Source organism: Pinus tabuliformis, chromosome 2_2, assembly GCF_031772625.1.
Source record: "Pinus tabuliformis cultivar Carrire ecotype Pingquan chromosome 2_2, CPIR1, whole genome shotgun sequence".
NCBI classification, from domain to species: Eukaryota; Viridiplantae; Streptophyta; class Pinopsida; order Pinales; family Pinaceae; genus Pinus; species Pinus tabuliformis.
The window spans coordinates 1296091236-1296113398 of NC_142300.1; positions in this window are offsets into that span (position 1 = coordinate 1296091236).

A 22163-nucleotide genomic window follows, 5' to 3' on the forward strand; every position below is an offset into this window, starting at 1 on the left:
CTTATAGGTTTAAGTAGAAGACTGTTGTGCTCTTCCGTTATGACCTTGGGGATATTTTGGACAATTTGTTGAATTGCGTCCATTCTGTCAACGTCAGGCTCCTGGAGGGCGTTTTTAAAGTAGCTTGTAAATTCCTTTTCTATGCCTTCATGAGTTTCTATCTTTTCGCCCTGCTTATTATAAATATGAGTAATTTGGTTTGACATTCTTCTTTGGACAGTAGATTTATGAAAAAATTTCGTATTCCTCTCCCCACTTTTTAGCCAACGGATTCTGGACTTCTGCTGCCATAAAATCTCCTCCTGCCTGGCTCTTTCTAATAATTTGGATTCGATTTCTTGTTCTTTCTTGGACAGGTCCTCTGTTCGCTCTCCATTGATGAGGGCTTGCTGTACCTTTTTCATTTCTGCGTTGAGACGGGCTTGGTCATCAAAGATGTTGCCGAAAACCTTGTGGTTCCATTGTTTGATGGCCTGTTTGATGTTTTTGAGTTTCTGTTGAATGCTGGCCATTCTTGAGCCCTCCGAAGTGTGATAAGAAGCCCAGGTAGTTCTGATGAATTGGTCAAATTCTGGATGAGCTAACCAAAATTCCTCAAAGCGGAATGGGCGTTTTAGATTTTTACCTGGCCGATTCCATTGTAGCTCTATGGGCCAATGATCAGATCCTGAACAAGGGATGATAGAGGCAGTGAATTCCCCTCCAACACTTGTAGCATTGTCAGAGATGAGGAAACGATCCAGGCGGGAGGCGATATGTTGCGCGCCGGATCTCTTGTTTGACCAAGTCGTTATGCCATTTCTGGTAGGAATATCCATCAACCAATTGCTGTTGATGAAATCTTTTAGAAGGCCGTCCTCACTGCTTGTGTTGAGTCTTCCTCCCCTTTTCTCGTCCATGCTTGCGATCATGTTAAAATCTCCTCCGGATATCCACAAGGGAAGAGCTCTGTTTCTGTTGAGGTCTGAAAGAGAGTTGAGTAGAGAGCGTTTTTGAACTGTGTCCTGAGGGAAATACACATTGGTTATCACTCCATGCGAATTTGTGCCTGTGAGATGGAAATTGGCCTGAATGAAGTTCTTGTTAGCTAGAATGTTGCTGAGATTGATGACCCTGCCGTCCCAGAGAATGGCTAGGCCACCCGAGGCACCCTGAGCGTCGACTGCAGTGGCCAGACCTCCTGGCCATGCCGCTGTAGCTATTTTTTCTAATACTGTGGAGCTGCACTTTGTTTCCTGTAGGAAGAGGAGACTTGGTTTTTCCTGATTTAACATATTTTTGAGAATTTTTCTTTTTCTAGGGCCATTTAACCCTCTGATATTCCACGAGATGAGCTTCATGGAGAAGGGTGGGGGGTTGTATTGTAGTACTTGGATAGCTTGGCATATTGCCCTGACTCAACCAGTATTTCCCCAATTTTGATAGTTCTCTCCAGGGTTGTTTTCCTTCCTCTTTTCTTGTTATCCTTAGTGATAAATTTTCCATCCCATTGACTGCCAATCTGGACTCCCAGAGAGTATTTTTTCTGAGCTCTGCCTAATACCTCTGCTAAGTTGTCCAGCTGCTGTTCGGGTATTTTTTCAAACTCCTTCGTGCGGCAAGCCTCTTCCAACCCTGGTATATCCAGTTCCCCTATGTCTAGGGGGACGGAATCTTCCTCCATGATTTGGGGCTGCTGAGGCATGTCATCTGTAGCACTGGGGGCCTTTCCGGTTTGTGTAGGGAATTCCATTTCCATTTTTTCTCCTTGTTTTGACATTGTATTGCTTGGATCTGTCCTGTTATTAAAATGTGTTCCCTTGTGTCCCCCCTGTTTTGATGTCTCTCCTTGCTGCTGCTGTGGAAAAACATCTTCGTTGTTCTGGTTTTTGTCAGAGTACTCCTGGTCAGTGTTATTTAGTGGGGCATATCTGTTGCTTGTATTTACCTTGTTGTTCGTATTTGCCTTGGGGTTGCTGGGATTTCTTTTATTACCTCGTCTCCTGTTGACCACTTTGGTGAATCCATCCGTAGACGGAGTGTTGGATATCTTATTTAGAGGGCAATCTCTGTATAAATGTCCAATGTCATGACATTTCCTGCATCTGAATGGCACCTGCTCATAATCTATGACTTGAATCCATTCGGTATCTTCATGAAAAAAACTTACCGTGTCTGGCAAGGGTTGCTTTAGATCCATGTAGACACAAATCCGAGCGTATGAGGTGTGTAGACAGAGTCTTGTTTCCTCTGCTATTCTTACAAATTCCCCTATTGAGTTACCTATCTCCTTTAGAGAGTTTTCCTCCCAGTATTCCAAAGGCAAGGAGTAAAGCCTTATCCACACTGGCGAATAACTGAGATCTATTTTATCTGGGTTGAATCTTTCTACCCATCCTGTAAGAAATAGACCTGCTGAATTAAAAAAGTAAGGGCCACCTTCAAGGATTCTGGTACGATCTTCCAGGCAAGTAAAGTCAGCTGTAAAAAAGCCTTTTGCTCCCAAATGCAGGGTTATTTCTCCTTTTGGACGCCAAACCGCACTTATCCAGGCTCTAAGAGCCGCTCGGTTGGCCAGATCCCTATGAACTTTCCTATTAATGCATGATCACGCATATATTGTATTCTAGCATTGATTCTCTCACTTGGAAAGAAAACCTTTGGTCTATTAGCAGCTACAGGTTTGCAAGTGGAAGAACTTACCGTTTTCCTGTTTTCTACCTCAGATTCCTTGTGATGCTGCTGGTCGTTGTCCAAGTTGCCTTCATCTTCGTCATTCTGGAAAGTCTTACCTGCTGCTTGCCGTGCGCTGTCGCTCGGTGAAGGGGGAGGCTCAGAGCCCTCCCCCTGTCTGGGCATCATAGCGTACCCTCTAATACCGTCGTGCCCTTGCGATCTACTGCCCTGCGGCTGCCCTGGTTGCAGTCCTTAGCAGACCTGCCGCCTGCAGAGTCTGCAAAGCCTGTCAAAACCCTAAGGCTGCGCTCGCTCCTGCCATCGCTCCGCTCCCCCCAACTTTGACAATTTTGTCTTATAATATATTAATATGAATATTATAATGATAATATTATTATTATTATTTTAATATTAATATTAGGGTTAATGATGTTTTTTTTTTTTGTATGGTCTTAATAATAATTTGGCTCATATACCTCACCAAAATAAAACCTATTTTTTCTAGTGTTAGTAAGTATAAAGAGGTTTATGGAGTAAATATAAAAAGAGGCTTTATTTATTTATCATACCTCTGGTTTATTTATATTTTTATTTATTTATCATATCTCTTTTATTTACCATGGTATTTGGCCCATGGTATTAATAATTATTTGTCCCATGGTGTCTGGCCCATAGGCTTCACCTAAATAAAACATATTTCTTGAATTTTCATAATATAAAGAAGTTTCTAGAATAAATATAAAATGAGGTTTTATTTATTTACAATACATTTAGTCTTATATTTTTATTTATTTACCATACATTTTATTTACCATACTTTTTTTTAGTGTTCGTAAACCTATTTATATTTTAAATTTATATTGTGTTTATAGATACTAATAATGAGATTGATTTTTAAATAGGGCTAACATCAAATTAATAATGTTAAATGTTAAGCATTACGTTTACATTTACATGTTTACGTTTTTATGTGAGATCTACGGGGCGCCTGTTGGCATGATTTGAAATCACAATCTTATTTAAAATTATATTACCATATATATATATATATATATATATATATATATATATATATATATATATAGATATTAATGTTAAATATACAATAAAAATATATATTAATTATTTATATATGACTTATTGTGACTAAATAGAAAGACAAAATAGCTATTTTTCACGAAGTCAAAAAATAATTAATAATTAATTTAATCATAATTTAAATAACTAACTAAAATATATATAAATAAATATTAATATTTTTTCCCTTCCATAAATTTGAAAATATTTTTGAATAAATTAGAAAAAATCTTTTAATTATAATTTAAATAATTAAATGATGATGATGATAGTTAACATTCGCTGAGACCAAACATTGGTCTATTGGACCTAAAGAAACAAATTATTTATTTTGATTTAAGATTTTATTCCTATGCTTAAAAAGCTTGGAGAGAAGCCTCCCAAGCTCACTATAATTTTGACATTGTAAAAGGCTAGGAAGGTCAGTATTGTAACAAAGATTGTGAAACTGAGATCTAATGTGGTTGCATGTTGGACACTCTAAGAGGAAGTGGTTTTCATCCTCGATGTTCCTATTCTCACATATATGGCATATCCATGGCGTTTTAGGAACTGCCCAACGACCTCTTTCACTATGGAGCTCATGAGAATTCATTATAATCTTTGCTATATTAATTTTCTTCTTTGAGCTAGTTAAAATAGAGAGATACTTTTGATCTTCTAGGGTGGGGTTGATGACCTTCTTATAATAACTTAATTTTCTTTTAGCCGCTAAATCTTTCTGACACCGCATTTTTCTTTGAACTTAGAAGTAACAATATCTTTAATGTTATTTATGTTTTGCAATGCATCATTCTCGTTGATCTCCCAATAGTTTAACCAGGCCCTTGTGTCTTTATGCCACCCCCAATTGAGCCTTAGGTGATTTTGGTTGGAATTTAAAGCTAGCTTAGGAAGTTTATGATCGTCTATGTTATTGAGTTTGTGCTTGTACAGCAGAAACCTAATCATAGCTAGGCTCTAAATAGGGGAAAGACCTGCTTCTATAAGGAGAATAGGATAGGGTGTATTACTTTTAATTTTCAGGTTATAAGTTATAAAATTCTTCTGGATTTTCTCAATCTTTCTCCATGATTCTCTGGAGATGCTGCAACCCCAAACTCACAGCCATATAAGATAACAGGTGTGACTAAAGTTTCAAAGAGGAACTTCTTTTTATCCCACATTACGAGGTTTGTCATTTTACAATTATTTTCAAGACCAAAATAAGCTTTCCACCCCCCATTAATCCTTTTCTGAATGCTATGGTTCCAGTTGAGCTTGTGATGTATATCAATTCCTAGGTACTTGTAAGAATACACTTCCTCCAAGTTATTATTGTCATACATAAAATTAGCGTAAGTGTCCTTCTTGGATTTGATAATCATAACTTTTGTTTTGTCAGTGTTAATAGTCATACCCATGGTAGAGCAGAAATTCTTAAGAAGCCTGAGTTGCTTATCAAGATTAGATGGGAACCTTGCGAAAAGAACAATATCGTTAGCATAGAGAAGAAGGATGACGACTATCCCAGCTAAGATCGTTCCATCACATCCTACTTCCTCTAAATAGCCTTCGAGCTTATCGATGTAAATGCCAAATAGGTTAGGGGAGAGGGGGCAACCTTGTTAAACTCCAATTTTACACTTGATATCTTTCAACCACCCCTCATTTCTCTTTAGCTTGGCAATTACATTCTCGTATAACCTTATAGTGACAGCTCTCAACTCGAGAGGAACCGTTAGCTCTTCTAATCTATTACAAAGGTTGTATCTAGGAGCCGTATTGAAAGCCTTTCTAAAGTCCACAAAGCAACAAAATAAACTAGATTTATCATTACGACATTCCTCCGCAATGATCCTAAGCATAATGAGGTGGTCTATTGTTGAGTGATGCCTTCTGAAACCTGCTTTCCCTTTAGCCCGCTTACCTTCACTTTCAAGCCATATGCTTAACTTCTTTTCCAAAATACTACCATATAACTTCACTAAGAGAGGGCTGATCATAATTGTCCGATAATTAGAGGGGCTATTTGTATCCCCACTTTTAAAAATAGGGATAATGAGGCTCTCAGTCCAAGGTTTAGGGAACCCTTGCTTGACTGCTTGATTGAAAAGCTTGTGGATGTGGGGGATGAAGACATGACCTCCAAGTTTTAAGATTTCTGCCTGGTACCCTTCAATTTCCTTAGCTTTCCCATTACCGAGGCGATTAACCCCAAATTTAATGTCTTCTAAAGAGAAAACTTCTTTCGTTGTGAGCAGGGTTTGAAAATTATCCATGACATTTGGAGATTCATAAAGCCTTTTAAGATAGGAATTCCAATTCTGAAGAGAAATTTTATTATTATCTTTAGTCTTCCTAGTTAGAATCTACCTCCAAAATTTCTTAGGAGCTACCTTAGAGAGGTGTAAGAGATTCTCCTGTCTTTAACGAATGCACTGCCTCTTTTTCCTTTTAGTTAGGGCTTTGTATATTTTTATCTTGTCCATTTTAAGAGATTCATCTACAGCTTCCTTAATTGCTCTCCTCACAATTTTACAATCTTTGTCATACTATGGATTGGTTTTGTTATTTCTTTTATTATTTGAAACTTCAACTAAGAACTTGTTAATAGAATATGAGAGGGTTGTAGTAAAATTATGATAGAGGTCTTCTATGTTGTCTATACTAGATAAAGGAAGCAAATTAGTATCTCTCTATTTTAACTAGCTCAAAGAAGAAAATTAATATAGCCAAGATTAGAATGAAATCTCATGAGCTCCATAGTGAAATGGGTCGTTGGGCAGTTCCTAAAACACCATGGATGGAAAGGTTCTACCATCTCTATGAGAAGATGAACATCGAGGATGAAAATCACTTCCTCTTAGAGTGCTCTATGTACAACCACATTAGATCTCAGTTTCAAAATCCTTGTTGCAATACTGACCTTCCTAGCCTTTTACGATCTCAAAATTACAGTGAGATTAGGAGGCTTCTCTCCAAGCTTTTTGAGCATAGAAATAAAATCTTAAATCAAACTAAATAATTCATTTCTTGAAATTGAATATACAAAAATTTGGTCTCAATTGACATTAAGCTCTATATATATATATATATATATATATATATATATATATATATATATATATATATATATGTACACACATACACATACATACATACATACATACATACATACATATATATATATATATATATATATATATATATATATATATTTCAATTTTTTTTTAGTTTTTGAAAAATTTATAAAATTACAGATATATATTTCAAATTCTTTACATATTTATATTGTTTTTTTTAAGTTTATAGTACATTATATTGTAGGGTTGAAACTAAAATGATTTAAGCTTGATGAAGTTGTGCAGAATGACCTTGAAGTCATTGAAAATGAAATAAGTATATCAATATTAAAATAAAAAATAGAAATATCAGAGTAAATATTCTATTTTATAATTTTTAATATTAAAAAGATTTTGAGATACATATTAAAATTTATTTGTCTACGCATTTCGTAAGTGTGGTTTATCCTCAGGATAAGATGAAGAATCACATCATGATAACAAGTTAAATAGAGAGACTGTTCATCCAAACGACTGCTTTTTACCAGGAGCTACAATGGATTGGACCTTAGCAACAAGTTAAGTAGAGAGACTATTCATCCAAATGACTACTTTTTACTAGTGGCTACAATGGATTGGACCTTAGCTACAAGTGACCAGACCAAGAATTGAGGGAAAGGTTAATAAATAAATAATTATTTAATTATTTAATTCTTTAATTATTTATTAACCCTTCTCTCAATTCTTGATCCCGTGAGTTGTAGCTGAGGTCCAGTCCATTGTAGCTATTTCATTTGGTCAAAGTAGCAGTTTTTTCTAGCCATTTGGATGACTGGTTTCTCTATTTAACTTGTTGCTATGATCTGGTTTTTCATCTTGTCTTGAGGATGAACCACACTTGTTGGTTCGAAAGGTTTCGACAAATGAATTTTGTTGAACCACAATTGTTGGTTGGAAAGGTGTCGACAAATGAATTTTGATGTGATTATGGCCGAAAAACGTGTCTCAAAAACTTGAATGAATCACAAAAACCTTAATTCAATAATTAAAGAAAGATTTTTTATTTAATAATTGGTTTTAAATTAAATAAATAAATATATTGAAATTTTAAATATAAATGGGAAAATATATTATATCATAATTGATTTTAGATTAAATTAATTAATTAATTAATTAAAATTGTAAATAAAATTTTCACACAAAAATATTTTACAAATTTTAAATCTCACAAAATTTAAATTCTTAGAATTTGAATTTATTGAAATGTCCTTCAAAATATTAAAAATCTATTTTTTTGATATTATGTTTTTTTAAATATAAAAGTCTAAAAAAAAAGAAAATATAACAAACATAAATTCTACTTTGAAGGCAACATTCTCGAAGAAGTTGTGGATTACAAGTACTTCAACAAAAATCTAAGTTGGGATGGTTGTAGAAAGGAAAGAACCGTGGGGGTTGGAAATGATTTTATGCTTTTCAAAATAGCTGTAGAGAGATAGATTTATGGGACTAGAAAACCACTCAAACTCTTTTTGGGCTTCTAGTGATTCGGTGATTCTATATGGTTGTGAACTATGGGCTAGGAGTACATCTGACATACATCCAATGGAGACAAATTGAAAAAATTCTGAAGCGTTTGATTACAAACAAATTCAAGATTAAACGAAATTCAAGATTAAAAGTGCAGTTCTTTATGTTATCTTGTTAAGTGAAATAGAGGTTGCTCCTATTGAAGCAATTGCTATTTTGCGAGTCAGAAAATGACCAAATAGAAGAGAGTAGATGGCCTAAGGTTGTCATTAATGACAGATTGTGCAACACAAAAAATCTTGGATGCAACAAAATAACAAATGGTTTAATAAATTAGGTATTTGCTTGAACATGTGTCTTATAAACAACAAATAGATAAAATCTTTTGTTATGGATAAGTTCCACAAGCGTAGCTGCCATAAGGAGCTAGGAAGAAAGAAAAAGTACTATATTGAAGTGTTTAATCATACTGATAATCATTAACCAAAAGCATACGTAGATCTTGGAGAGCCAAAATTCTTATTGCTCAGTTAAGTGTAGAAATTTTGAATAATAAACACATATTCAAGAGAGATTATCCTGATCATGCACTATTGCAAAATACATGCACAATACATAAGCTCCTCTACGTTGATCAACAATTTAGCAGTATCAAAAACAATGAAACATCAATAACATGCACAAATTAACACAGTATGTATCCCGGGGAAAGCTTACAGCTGAAAACCCCACACTATCTGTATATTAATGGTTGAAAACATGTAACAATACATAGTACAATACTCCTCACAAGTATCCAGCACTATCTCCACTTGTTACACACAATACAGCTCAGACCTAATCTCCAAATCTCCCCCGTTGCTTTGCCTGCCTCCACTGCACAATCCTGCAAGAGAATGAATGATGAATGGCTAATCCAAACTCCTATTTACCTTGTGAAAATCACTCACACTGGAAATCATGTGAGCACGGGCTATATCACTGGGCATATGTAATTCTCATGGGCATACTCAATCCTTTGATTGTGCAAAATCTCATGCACAACTATAGTCACAACTGATAGCAATCTCAACCTCTAACACCTGTCTCCACTGAACTGTACATGCACTGAGTTAACTGATGTATTCTTCAGTTGCATTATGAGTTAATAATTAGTGAATTAATTAATAACTAATTCACACAACTCATCACTTAGTCTATTGGCCAGTTAGACTAAACAACTAGTTCAATTAAGTCAAACTGATCACAACTTCATTAAAGTCTCATCCAACTCCACAGAACTCAACCACATGACTTCTAAGTGATGTCCTACATGCAATAGCTCAACTAACTCATAAGAAAACGTATTTCCTTCTAACAGCTGCATGTGCCACATCTGTAGCTCAAACTGAAGTGCTCTATGAGACAATAATATTTTACTTTTCTATTTTTGACTAGCAGTCTAAAAATAGACTCTGATAACTCCTGTTGTGATCCAAAAATAGAAGTCCATCTATTTTTCCCAACATGACTAATCATCCATAGCAAACTGCAACTCATAGACCATGATCCATATGTATAAAAATAGACATAGTCTAAAAATAGACTTTGCGCCAAAACTTGCCTACGGGACCACATAGTTAAGACGACTCCTTTCCACTAAGCTCCATCATCTTGTTGCATTCTCAACAAGCATTTCTTGTTGCACACTTTTCAACATTAAGGACTAATTCTCATCAACTCTATTGTGAAACAGGGCATTGCAAAAGGCCAAAGAAGTGTGGTAGGAAAGAGTATGCATTTTTTGTTCTTCAACAAAAGCCGAAATAGAAAAATATTTCATTTTAGAATGTGAGGCCTTCAAAGACAACAGGGAAAGTTATGCAGATATGTTGCCAGCTAGCTCTTGGGATAATTTATTTAGCTAGTGATTTGGGAGCATTAATTGTGAATCTTAACAAAAAATGGTTGAATACATCAAGCAGATGAAGAAGTAATCTGTCCCATAGGCTAAGAAATAATATGTCCCATACGTAATATTTAGCTTCGTGGACATTAAAATAAATTTTTATTTTTTTTCTTTTTTTATATATATATATATATATATATATATATATATATATATATATATTTATATATATTTATTTAAAATGAATTTCGAGAATTTCATAGTATAAAACCACTCACTTTTAAAATTATTGATAATTATAATACTTTCAAATAGTAGTTATATTACTTTCAAAAAAATATGAAATTTATTATTTATTGCTTATGATATATTTGGTTTTCTTTTTCATTTTAATTTATTAATTTCAATTAAAACATAATAATATTATTTTAGTTATATAAATTTTGACATTTAAATTTGAATAATTAAATATCTTTCATTTTATTTATTAAAAATTTTCAGCCTAAATCACATGATATTTCATTTGTCGACGCTTTTCGAACCATCCAGTGTGGTTCATTGTCAACACAAGTTAAAGAAGAACCATATCCAGTTTGCATGTTAAAAAGTGAGCAGAACATCCAACGACTATAATTTTTTACTAAAGGCTAAATAACTTTATTTAATTAAAAAGTTAAGATAAGTTAATTTAAATTAATAATTAGTTATACTATTATTAAGTTAAAAGTTAAAGGGACATATGAATTTACATAAAGGTTTTAACTATTTTATAATTATATATATATATATATATATATATATATATATATATATATATATATATATAAATTAATTTAAATATTATTAAATTAATAGTTAATTATACAGTAAAGGTATTAACTATTTTATATTTATTTTAATTTTAATTATATATATATATATATATGTATAATAATTTAAGTATTATATAGAAAGAATAAAACTATAATATTTTAAATCTTTAAGTTTATTCAATTGTTTATTTAATCGTTAAATTGCTTAATTGAATGAAATATCATGTGATATCTGAAGAAAAATCTCTTGTAAACTTGATCTGGATCATAGAAGGCTCAATTCAACAATTATTAAAAATTATTAAAAATTTAACAAAATGCATATTTTCTGTATTCAGGTTTTTATGATCTATAATGAATTATTTCAGTAGAAATCAAATAAGAGAAATTTTTGGCGCACAGGTTTTGAACAAACATTATTTCAGTAGAAATCAAATAAGAGAAATTTTTGGCGCACAGGTTTTGAACAAACAAGTATTGTTCACCATTTAATCTTGATGATGAACCACACTTGTTAATTCTAAAAGCATTACTAAAAATTTCTCTTATATAATTTATATGAAAACTTTTCTTAAAACACATATTATTTAATAAATAGAAATTTATATTTTCCATAAAAAATTATTTTAATTTAATATTTTTTAATTAAAAAAAATATAATAATATTTTAATTTTATAAATTTTGCATTTAAATATAAATAATTCAAATCCTTAGCTTTCTCAATTTTAATTTATTGCCCATTTATTAAAATAAATATTGTATTATACAATAAATTTCTATATTCCCATCTCTCATTAAAATAAATATTATATTATATAATACATTTCTATATTCCCATCTCTCACGAGGATGAAGTATATACTTGGGACTACATTTTTGTTGGTGATGTTGGAAAATTAGTGTTTCTGATCAATTGAGTGACTTTTTTTCCTCTTTAGTTTCATCATTGACTCATTTGGGATTTTTAGAATTTCAATGGCAAGTGATTGAAATTCTCAAGTAGATTAGTGTTTTCCACAAATGGACACTAACAAAATATTAAGGTATCCTCTTGAGCTATAGTGAACCTATTTATTGAGCCAATATAAAAAATGAACCTATTTATTGTGTAAAGATAAAAATTAGACATCCTAGTGGTAATAAAATAATGGAATCTTGATTTTAAATATTCACATGACTTTACTTGGTTTTAAGTATTATACTCACTTTTCATAGTATTTAATCATCAACCTAAATCAACTCAATTCAGGAAGATTTCCTGAATCAGAGAGACTAATGGGAATTGACCAACCTACCTCCCTACCCATTAAACATTAAAAAAACCTATTCATCAATCAAAGGAGATGAAAGACTAATGAGAATTGACCAACATACCTCCCTACCCATTAAACATTAAAAAAACTATTCATCAATCAAAGGAGATGATGGGAATTGACTAGCAGGCCTCCCTACCCACCAATGATATAATGAAGAAGAGGCCTACCCATTAAACATTTAAAAAGACAAACTATTCATCAATCAAAGGAGACGATGAGAATTGATTAGCAGGCCTCCCTACCCACCAGTGACAACCAAGAAGAGACCACCTACCCACCAAAGACAATCAGGAAAAGACCACCAGTTCACATGTCTTTAATTAATTGTTTTTAAAAGTTGGTTCACTTTTAAGTGTTATTATTCAATATACTTGTTTTAATATTGCAAAATCTTTTTATAGAATTAAATATAATTACAAATTGTATAATTTCTTGTTAATTTTATTTTGAGTTTTTAATATAAATAATTCCCAAATAAAAGTTATTAGCAAAACTTTTTTATAAGATTAAATATAATTATAAATTGTATAATATTTTTTTGTTAATTTTAATATGAGTTTTTAATATAAATAATTTTCAATAATAAAAGTTCAATAACAAATTTAAATGTCTTTTTAATAAAAAAAAACAAGTAAAACTAATGCATTCTTCAACACAGTAAAACAAGTCAAATTAATGCAATAAATTCAGCTGGCTAATACTCTTTAATAGGTTGAAACAAGTAAAACTAATTTACTCTTTAATACAGTGAAACAAGTAAACCTAATGCACTCTTTAATACAGTGAAACAAGTAAACGTAATGCAAAATACTAATGCTATATTTTGTAGTATAATATTCATTTATCATATTAAACATCAATATAATGTTTTTAAATGCTGAAAAATGAAGCATTAAAATAAATTGACGAAAATGCCTATGCCTAGAAAAAAGAAAATGAAAAATACTTGTAATGGTGTCAAAGTGATCCACGCTTATGGTTGACTTTTCTATTATAAGAGTTAACTTTAATAAAGATCAATTTATCATGAATTAAGATCAAGTTGTTTTATCAATTAATCATATTAAATTAAAACCAATTGTTTTATCGCTTAACTATATTGAATTAAAACCAATGTATTTTGATGTATTACAACTTTGAATAATGTATTTTTTTTAGGTGTAATTTGATTATTTTATTTTTAACTAGTCCTAGAATCGCTTAGTAAGACTGTATGTTTTATGAATTTAATAATTATGAAGAAAAGAGATATTTTAATTGTGTTGTTTGTATTATAGTTCTATTATAAAAGTTAAATTTTAATAAAAATCAATTTATCATGAGTTAAGGTCAAATTCAAATTGTTTTATTAATTAATCATATTGAATTAAAACCTATGCATCTTGATGTATTACATCTTGGAATGATGTATTGCCTCTTAGTGTAATTGGATTATTTTATTTTTAATTGGTCTTATAATTATTTAAAAACTATATTTTCTGAATTTAATTATGTTTGGTTTGTTTTATATTTATTATGTAGATTATAAGAAGGAAATGTGTTGTTTGATATTATAATTTGATTATATATTTTTTAATTTATACCAGTTTAAGGTTAATGATTATATTCATAAAAACAAATTAATAATCAGTTTTGAGTAATCAATTTTGAGATGGGAGAGATTGAAATCTGGTAAACTTTTTGTTTATACAAATACATCAAAATTGAGATAACCTGAATATTCTATACAAATAAATAAAAATTGAATTAAAATGGAGAGAAACTAAATATTCAAAGAGGTTGCTCTTTAGTATAATGATAAAAAAGCTTTGAAATTTATTTACACTTTATAACCAACCATATGAAACATACAAGAGCCATAATTTGCTTGAATTTAACAGAAAGCAAACATTTCCCTAATGCAAAGGGTAACATGTTGCAAATGTAGAGTATATCATAGTTTTTGGGTAACATGTTGCAAATGTAGAGTGTATCATAGTTTTTGGGAGTTATACAGAGTCCACATTACATATAACACCAAATGCAAAGCGGAGAAGCTTTTCTGGCCAGAAAATACGAACTCAAAGTTCGTTTAAGACATTATTTTCCATTGAAATTTAGCAGCACATCGTCGTACCTCTCCTCTAGAAACACAATTTTCTCAGTTTTTGGCTACTTTGGAGTGTTGGGCCAGTCCAAATTGATCTGTGATTAGTTGGAATGCAGCATTTTTTTTCTGGCAACACTGAGGCCAAAGTGGCTATAAAAGGTAACCCCATATAAAAAACCGGAAGCTACAGCTTTTTCGTGTGAGGATCCTCCGGACAAACTCTTTATTAGACGTAACAACATCTATATGAACTTCTGGTGCAGTCTGCAGAACTTCAACTCCACTTCATCTTTTAACGGTGGTCACTTTGTCTGAGAACAAACTCTGCAAGTATCTATCACAACATCGTAACACGATTAGTGTTTAGACTCCAACATGAATATTGGTATTTAAACAATGCTAGAGATTCATAAAATAAAACCCTGCAAGGAAAATGAGATCAAGAAAAAAAAAATAATGAAAATCTGAATATGTTAAGACCAGCACAGTCACCTAAGTCACGGTTGGTGAATGCTGATAGGCATTGGCTTGCTGGTTGAACTGTTAAAAATGCAAACATTTTAACATTAAATAATACATATTATATTTTATAAGTAAAAATTTCATAGTTAGACATTTCACTTTTCACTAATCTATCAACCAGAGAGAGCGAAATTAGAAATATAATAATAATAAAACAATGAATAATAAAAATATGCGAATATCTTTGATTCCTGAATATACTATAATTCAGGACTATCCTATACCATTAGAATAGGTTAAAATCTTTGATTACTGCCATTGAAGATCAGATTTTAATTATCAACAATGAAATTTTCTAAAATGGAGTTGTCTAACTATTATAAAACTAAAATGGAGTTGTCTAACTATTATAAAATTTTTGTGTTTAACCTTAAAAGCTATATTTAAAAACCATATTCATTCTTCAATGTTCATCCTTTAACTATTAAACATTCATATTAAACATTCATATTCAAGTATATTCACCAATATGGTATATTACACAGAAATAGATTTGTGTCGCTCCCTTCAAGCCAACAGAGGGTAACATACAGAAGAAACCAGCTCCCGCATCAACCATTCGGCTTGCCTATGCCATTGATTTCCTTCATAGAAGAGCCAGACGGGTGAGTCGGCAGCTGATCTAACTTCATGAAAACCTCCATTTGGACTGAAGAGAGCTATACAGAAATCCAATATATATAATACTTACCACCCGCCAACTGAAAAAGCAAGATCATTATTCACATGCTAAGAACCAAAAAATGACCCAACAAAACATTACTAATAGAACCAAAAGTTTGGAGTGAGGTCAACATCCGGGATCGAATGGCTTGGGATACCGAATGAACAGAGAAACGAACCGCTGACCTAGAACATAAACCGATCAATGCCAAAAACAAAAATGTTATTGACAATAATGCCTTCTACGAAGGACAATAAACCCTAAATTCAATGCCAAAAACAAAAATGTTATTGACAATAATGGCTTCTCAGAAGCACAATAAACCTTAATTTCAATGCCAAAAACAAAAATGCTATTGACAATAATGGCTTCTCAGAAGCACAATAAAACCCTAATATCTAAAGAAAAGACTACCAGACTGAACTTATAGCTCATAGGATGCAATTGGTAATTTGCCAGCATCAACTATCAAACAGAAAACTGAAATCTTCTCTAAGAAATAGGCATATATGGAGCACAATGGCCTGGGGCATATATGGACTCCAAGCTCCTCATCTGAGCGCGTTTCATAGCTAGGGTACTAGGGGACTTGCTATATATACAGGATTAAGGCATGATTCGGTCCAGTCAGACACTGCAGCAACATGCAGCGGGCAGTTAGGGTTTTAAGGGTTTGCGATTGCCCGAAATATTCTAAAACAATAACGATGAATATATGCGCCATGATAGAATAATATCTAGCAGTACCCGAGGAACGAATGGCAAGGTATCTAAGTCTGAATTGAGTTTTTCATGTTATTGGGAGTGGCAATTAGTTTGTCTCGATTGATTTCAACTGACCTGTCAGAAGCCCTAGAAACCCAAAACAACGTTTTTATTTTTAAACCCTGAACAGCATTTACATTCACGTGGAGATTAGTAGGTTAGATAAGAACTTGTTAATTCATTGTGCATTCATTTAATTTGTTGAAACCCTCCCGAATTCTCTGTGAATTCCAATGCCAACAGAGTAGTGATGAGTAAACCAGGCTGGACAGCTGAAACAATATTTAATTAAGTATGCTTATTATTGCACTAACGATTCTCGAGGCTTTTATTTTTTTCTTTTCCATTTTAATGGCGGAGGGGGCGGTGGAATCGTGGTTCAAATGTATGAAGCACGCGGGGATGCCCATTAATATTCCATTCCGTCCACAAATTACATTGAGAGTTGCAACTCTGCAATTTCTTTGCATGTGAAGCTCTTTAAGTGCGCCGACAAGTAGTTAAACACATCGAGGACTGCAAAAATAAAAACAGCCAATATTGTGACACAGTCCTTCATGGTGACCCGGGTCTTGTTCCGTGACCTAATAAAGTACAAATCTTGATCCGGTCTCTGTCAGATTTCCTTTTTAAATCTGCCCTTCGTCTCACATCGTACACACGTGTGGATTATTTGAATCATTAAACTAAGGTTTCCACCTTGTAACAACCACATTTATTTATAAAATAATAATAATTTTACTGGACCACCACCATATCGCTAGCTAGTACTATAGTTGTGCAGATAGTTATAGCAATTCTAATACTATAGTTGTGCAGATAGTTATAGCAATTCTAATTATATTTAGAGAAAATTTCGGAAGGATTTTTCTAAATCAAGTTATAATTGTTAAACTTTAAAATTTAAGTGTTTTAGAAATTTTTGATGGTGCTGAATCCATTTCACCATCAAAAACATGATTCAAACACTATCTTTACAAAATATTTTGAATTTTTTTGCCCAGATTCCAGCCACTTTTGACCGTAGGCAATTCCTCCGCCTCCTTAGAGAACTCCTATTCCTAAGGAGTAGAGGCCTTGGATGATTATGTACATTTTGGTTTTTTCAAACTTAACCCGCTGTTGAAATTGTACTTGGTCAAGATTAAATAAAAAAATAACAGAAGGTTTGTTATAGCAAAGAAATAAGTAGTATAAATAATATAAGGTTTGTTATAAAATATGTATATATATAAAATAGTATTAACATTTTTTTGTAAAAATATAAGTATATTAATTTTATAGCATATAATTAAATAAAGTATAGATTAATATTAAAATAATATTAATATTAATGTATTTATATAGATTAAATAATATCTATATTATAATTTTATTAGATAAATAATATCTATATTATAATAATAATTAATATTAATAAAAGGTTAAATTCATTATTTTTTTTTATAATTATTATTAGTTTTATACATTTTATTTATTTATTTTATTATAATATTTTAGTTAATAAAAAATAAAAATAAATAAATAGATAATAATAACAATATTAATAATAATTATTTTTTTTTAATTAAAATTAAACAAATTAAAATAAAAAATAGAAATAAAATAATAAAAAATAGAAAATAAAAAACTTAGTCAAATTAGCTGTTTTTCTTACGGCTAGTTAGTTGCTCTCTTCATCTATTTATTAAACAAATTAAAATCAAATATAGAAATAAAATAACAAAAAATAGAAAGTAAATAACTTAGGCAAACTACTGTTTTTCCTATCGGCTAGTTAGTTGCTCTCTTCATCTATTTATTTCAATGCCTGGATCTCATTCATCATCTTGTCCTGAAGATGAAAATTGCTCCTATGTGCTTGTTTTCGAAAGAATTTGTTAAGATTAAATAGTTGGGAAATGTCAATAGATATTAATCCAAGTATCAATACATTTGTTTTATGGTGCATTTCACATATACACTTTAAAAACTCATCACAATATTCTTAATGATGAATATTCTTAATTTGTAAATAGCATTTGTTGCAATACCATGGGCCAATCTCATGGCTTATGAACACCACATGCCCAAAAAAGCATAACTCATTTTATATAACACTTGTTTAAATGGTGTTTCTTTTGTTAGATCTAAGACTTTTGTGATCCATAATGTAGATGAAAATCTTTCGGATTAATCACATTATTAGAATTTGTGAGATGTTTTTATGTGGTCCATCCTGAGGACAAAGTGAAAAAATCAATTTATCTTTATGAATAAATAGCATGGATGCATCATTGCCTAGAATTAGCCATTGAAAATTAACCGTTGATAAATTAGTTAATAAGATAAAAAATTAACCGTGATCTATCCCGAGGACAAAGCAAAAAATCAATCTATATGAATAAATATATATAAACATATAAATTAAAATCCTAAATTCCAAACTAACTTCTGACTTTACTAAGAATTAAGAAAAAGTTTATTCATTATATTTTTATTGCACATGCATAACTATTTTGGATTTGATCGACGGATCTTTCGGAATGGAAATTTAATTTATGAGAAATTGTCATGGAAAATCGATATTGGAAATTATAAAAAGAGACCACTATTAAATTCATAGATCTTTGAAAATGGGAGTTGCGGTGGGAACTTGATGTTACGGAAGTGAATTTGTTCCCGTTTACTGGGTCTCCGCCTTGGCAAAAAGGAAATATTTGTTTTAATATACATTGTTATTTTCAATATATTTGAAATTATATTGAATATTATAAATTTAAAAATAACAAAAAAAAAATATTAAATTTGGTTTTGATTTAATTAAATAATTTTTTTTTTTAATTTTAAGTTATTTAATTTGTATTAATCAAAATTTGGTAAAGCTTTTTAAAAATTTGAGTATATGTTATTTAATTTGTAGAATTCAAATGTTTTGGGGTTTTTCAAGGTGTTGAATCTATATATGTATTTAAAAATATATTTTAAACAACATAAAATCACATTTTTGCTTGAAATTGTATTGGCGGATTGTGGCGAAAAAGACTATTTCGTCTATAAGTGATTCCATCCAATGCTTACCAAATTTTAGGCAATTTAGACCAAAAATATCACAGTAAACTCTCCCATACATACTTATCAAGATATATGATGTTAAAAAAAAACATGACTATCAAAAAAATAAATTAATTATTACTTTAATATCTAAATCAAAACCTTTATCTTCATTAATTTATTTTAAGGTCACCGGGTGCGGGTGAATTTCAAGAAAATTAATGGTGAGACATGGATTGACGGCGCTTAGCCCAGCCAGATGGTGGCCAGCGCACCATCCCAGGTTTAGTTATGGCACCTGCAGACTCACTTCAGGCGAGAGCAGGTCAGCCTGCAGAAAGCCTTTAATGATCGCTCCGGCCGAGAAACGAAAGTTGTTCGTTTTAACATGGTGCCCATCAACCCCTCTGTGTGCCCTCCCTCCTTCAGCATTTGCCCGCTCCAAGAAGGAAACCTTGGCAGTAGAACTGTTACAGAAAAATGTAGTTGGCTTCTTTGCTGTCCTGGCTTTGGCAATGGGTACCATTACTCCCATTCCAAGCACTGCCCTCTGAACGCTATCCAGGAGCCCTCTGTGCATTCTCTGATTTCCTTCCAGGCCCCCAATTCTCCTGAACTTTTCTCCAGCCACATTACAATGGTTCGTCACCGCATGCGGAGCTGCAGAGGAGGTGATTGAGGAGGTAGCGCTCGCTCTCAGGCAACTCACAGTGATGAACCGCCACCACCACCTATTTCTATGCCTCCTTCTCAGGCCAGCTCTCTCCCTCCTAGTCCGCCCTACAGACACCATCCTCACACTGCCTTCCATTCGAATCATTTCAGGTTTCAGAGCAACTTGAACCGGCCCATTATTATGGCTTATGTCACTATCATTTTCTCAGAAGAAGAAGAACAACACAGTGCTCCTGCTCGAAACTCTGCAGAGTAATCTCAAGACATTCGCAGAATGGAAGTTCATCTGGGCTCTGATCAGCTCCCAATGGATGAAGGTAGGGCAGATAGGCGTGGCAGTTAGAATGGTGAAGGTGATATTGTAGGCGACAATCGGCAACAAGGTGGTAGCGCTCATGGAGCAACAACTTTGATGGCTATTGCTGGTAGCTCTAGCGGCATTCCTCACGCGATGAAACTTCTAGGTGGCAGCGCTCATGGAGGCACAATCTCGATGGCGATTGCTGGAAGCTCAAGCGGCATTCCTCAGGCGACAGAACTTCCATGTGGTAGGGAGGATGGAAACGTGGCAAAGGATGGAGAGGTTTGGTATGGGAACGCATGCCCCATTGTCGAGGAGGCTCCTGAATAGGACGTCCCAATGTAACGCCACGTGGCCTCTCAAGCACCACATCAGTTTTTTGCTGCTGAGTGGTTAGGTCCTGTGGTTTGTGGTTTTGTTTCTCGTTAACTGGTTTGGCAATTCTGTTTGGTTTTTTAACTGCTTCAGATGGTGATGTCTCTAGTCCTTTTTCCGAATTTTTCGATGTTTTCCCGGGCTTTTGCATGTTTTTTTGTAATGTTAAACTGGTTTCCCCAAATATGGGGCAGTTTTGATTTCCAAAAAAAACTTAGTTGTTCTCAGTTGACACTGTAGCCTCATTGTAATTTTATTTTTCCTTCCTTTTAATAGAATTAGTTTTACAGAGAAAAAAAATTATTTTAAGGTCCACTAACTATCCTCCTCCTTTAAATTCACATGGAAACACACTATTTTTATATAATAGTCATGAAGCAGAGAATTGCCAGGTTGAACGATTGTTATTTTTAGTTCAGGTCGAACCTTTTTAGGGTTTGGTGTTTTATATAATAGAAAAGGGAGAGGGAGAGTTGCCAGGTCGCACTGTTGTTGTCATTTCAGGTTGAAATTTTTGGTGCTTCATATCATACTCAACAAGTAGAGAAGGGAATTGGGAGGTTGCATTGTTGTTCTTGTTATTTCAGCTTGAATTTGTTTAGGTTTTTTGGTGCTACTGGTACAATGGAGTTAACAAAAGGAATGAAAGTGGAGGTACGTTCTGATGAGAAAGGGTACGAGGGTGCATGGTTCGAAGGATTTGTAAAGGCAATTCTTAAAAGTGGCGGGTCTTGCCGAATTGAATATGACAAGTTTCAAAATAAGAATCGGAAGCCATGTGTAGAAATAATAACCCTGGATAACTTGCGACCCACTCCACCCGACATTGAGATGCCCCCGAATCTTTCTGAGGGATTTTACATAGATGCCTAGGACACTGCTTACTGGTGGCGTGGATTCCTTGTAAAAAGGGTTTCGCATGGGGAGGAGAGCTGGTTGGTCTCCTTCCCTCATAGTGGAAATTTCCAGTCATACCCCCGTTCGGCATTCTGAATGGCGCAGGAATGGAAGGGGGAGAAGTGGACATTATTCCCACCAGTTCGTTTTCTGAATCTTGAGTTTAAATTAATGGTGGATTTTAAGTCAATAGATGTGTGTGCAATATCTCCCACATCACTCTACGATGGTGGATCTGTTTGATGAGGTGAAGGCGGAAAGTCATTTATGACAACAACTGTGCCTGCCTATGATTGTGCAGCTCCATCACTAAATTGTGCTGAGCGAGGTTCAGCTATGTGAAGAAGATACTCAATATTCTGTCGAGAAATTCCCAATCAATATCATCCTCGAGAAATTAGCATGCAAGATTACAAAAGCGTGTGTGAAACTGTTCAATGGATTCATCGGGTGCTTTTTGTAATTTCAGAATTTCTTTATCGAGTGAATTACAGTTAAAGTGATTGAAAGCACGGTCTA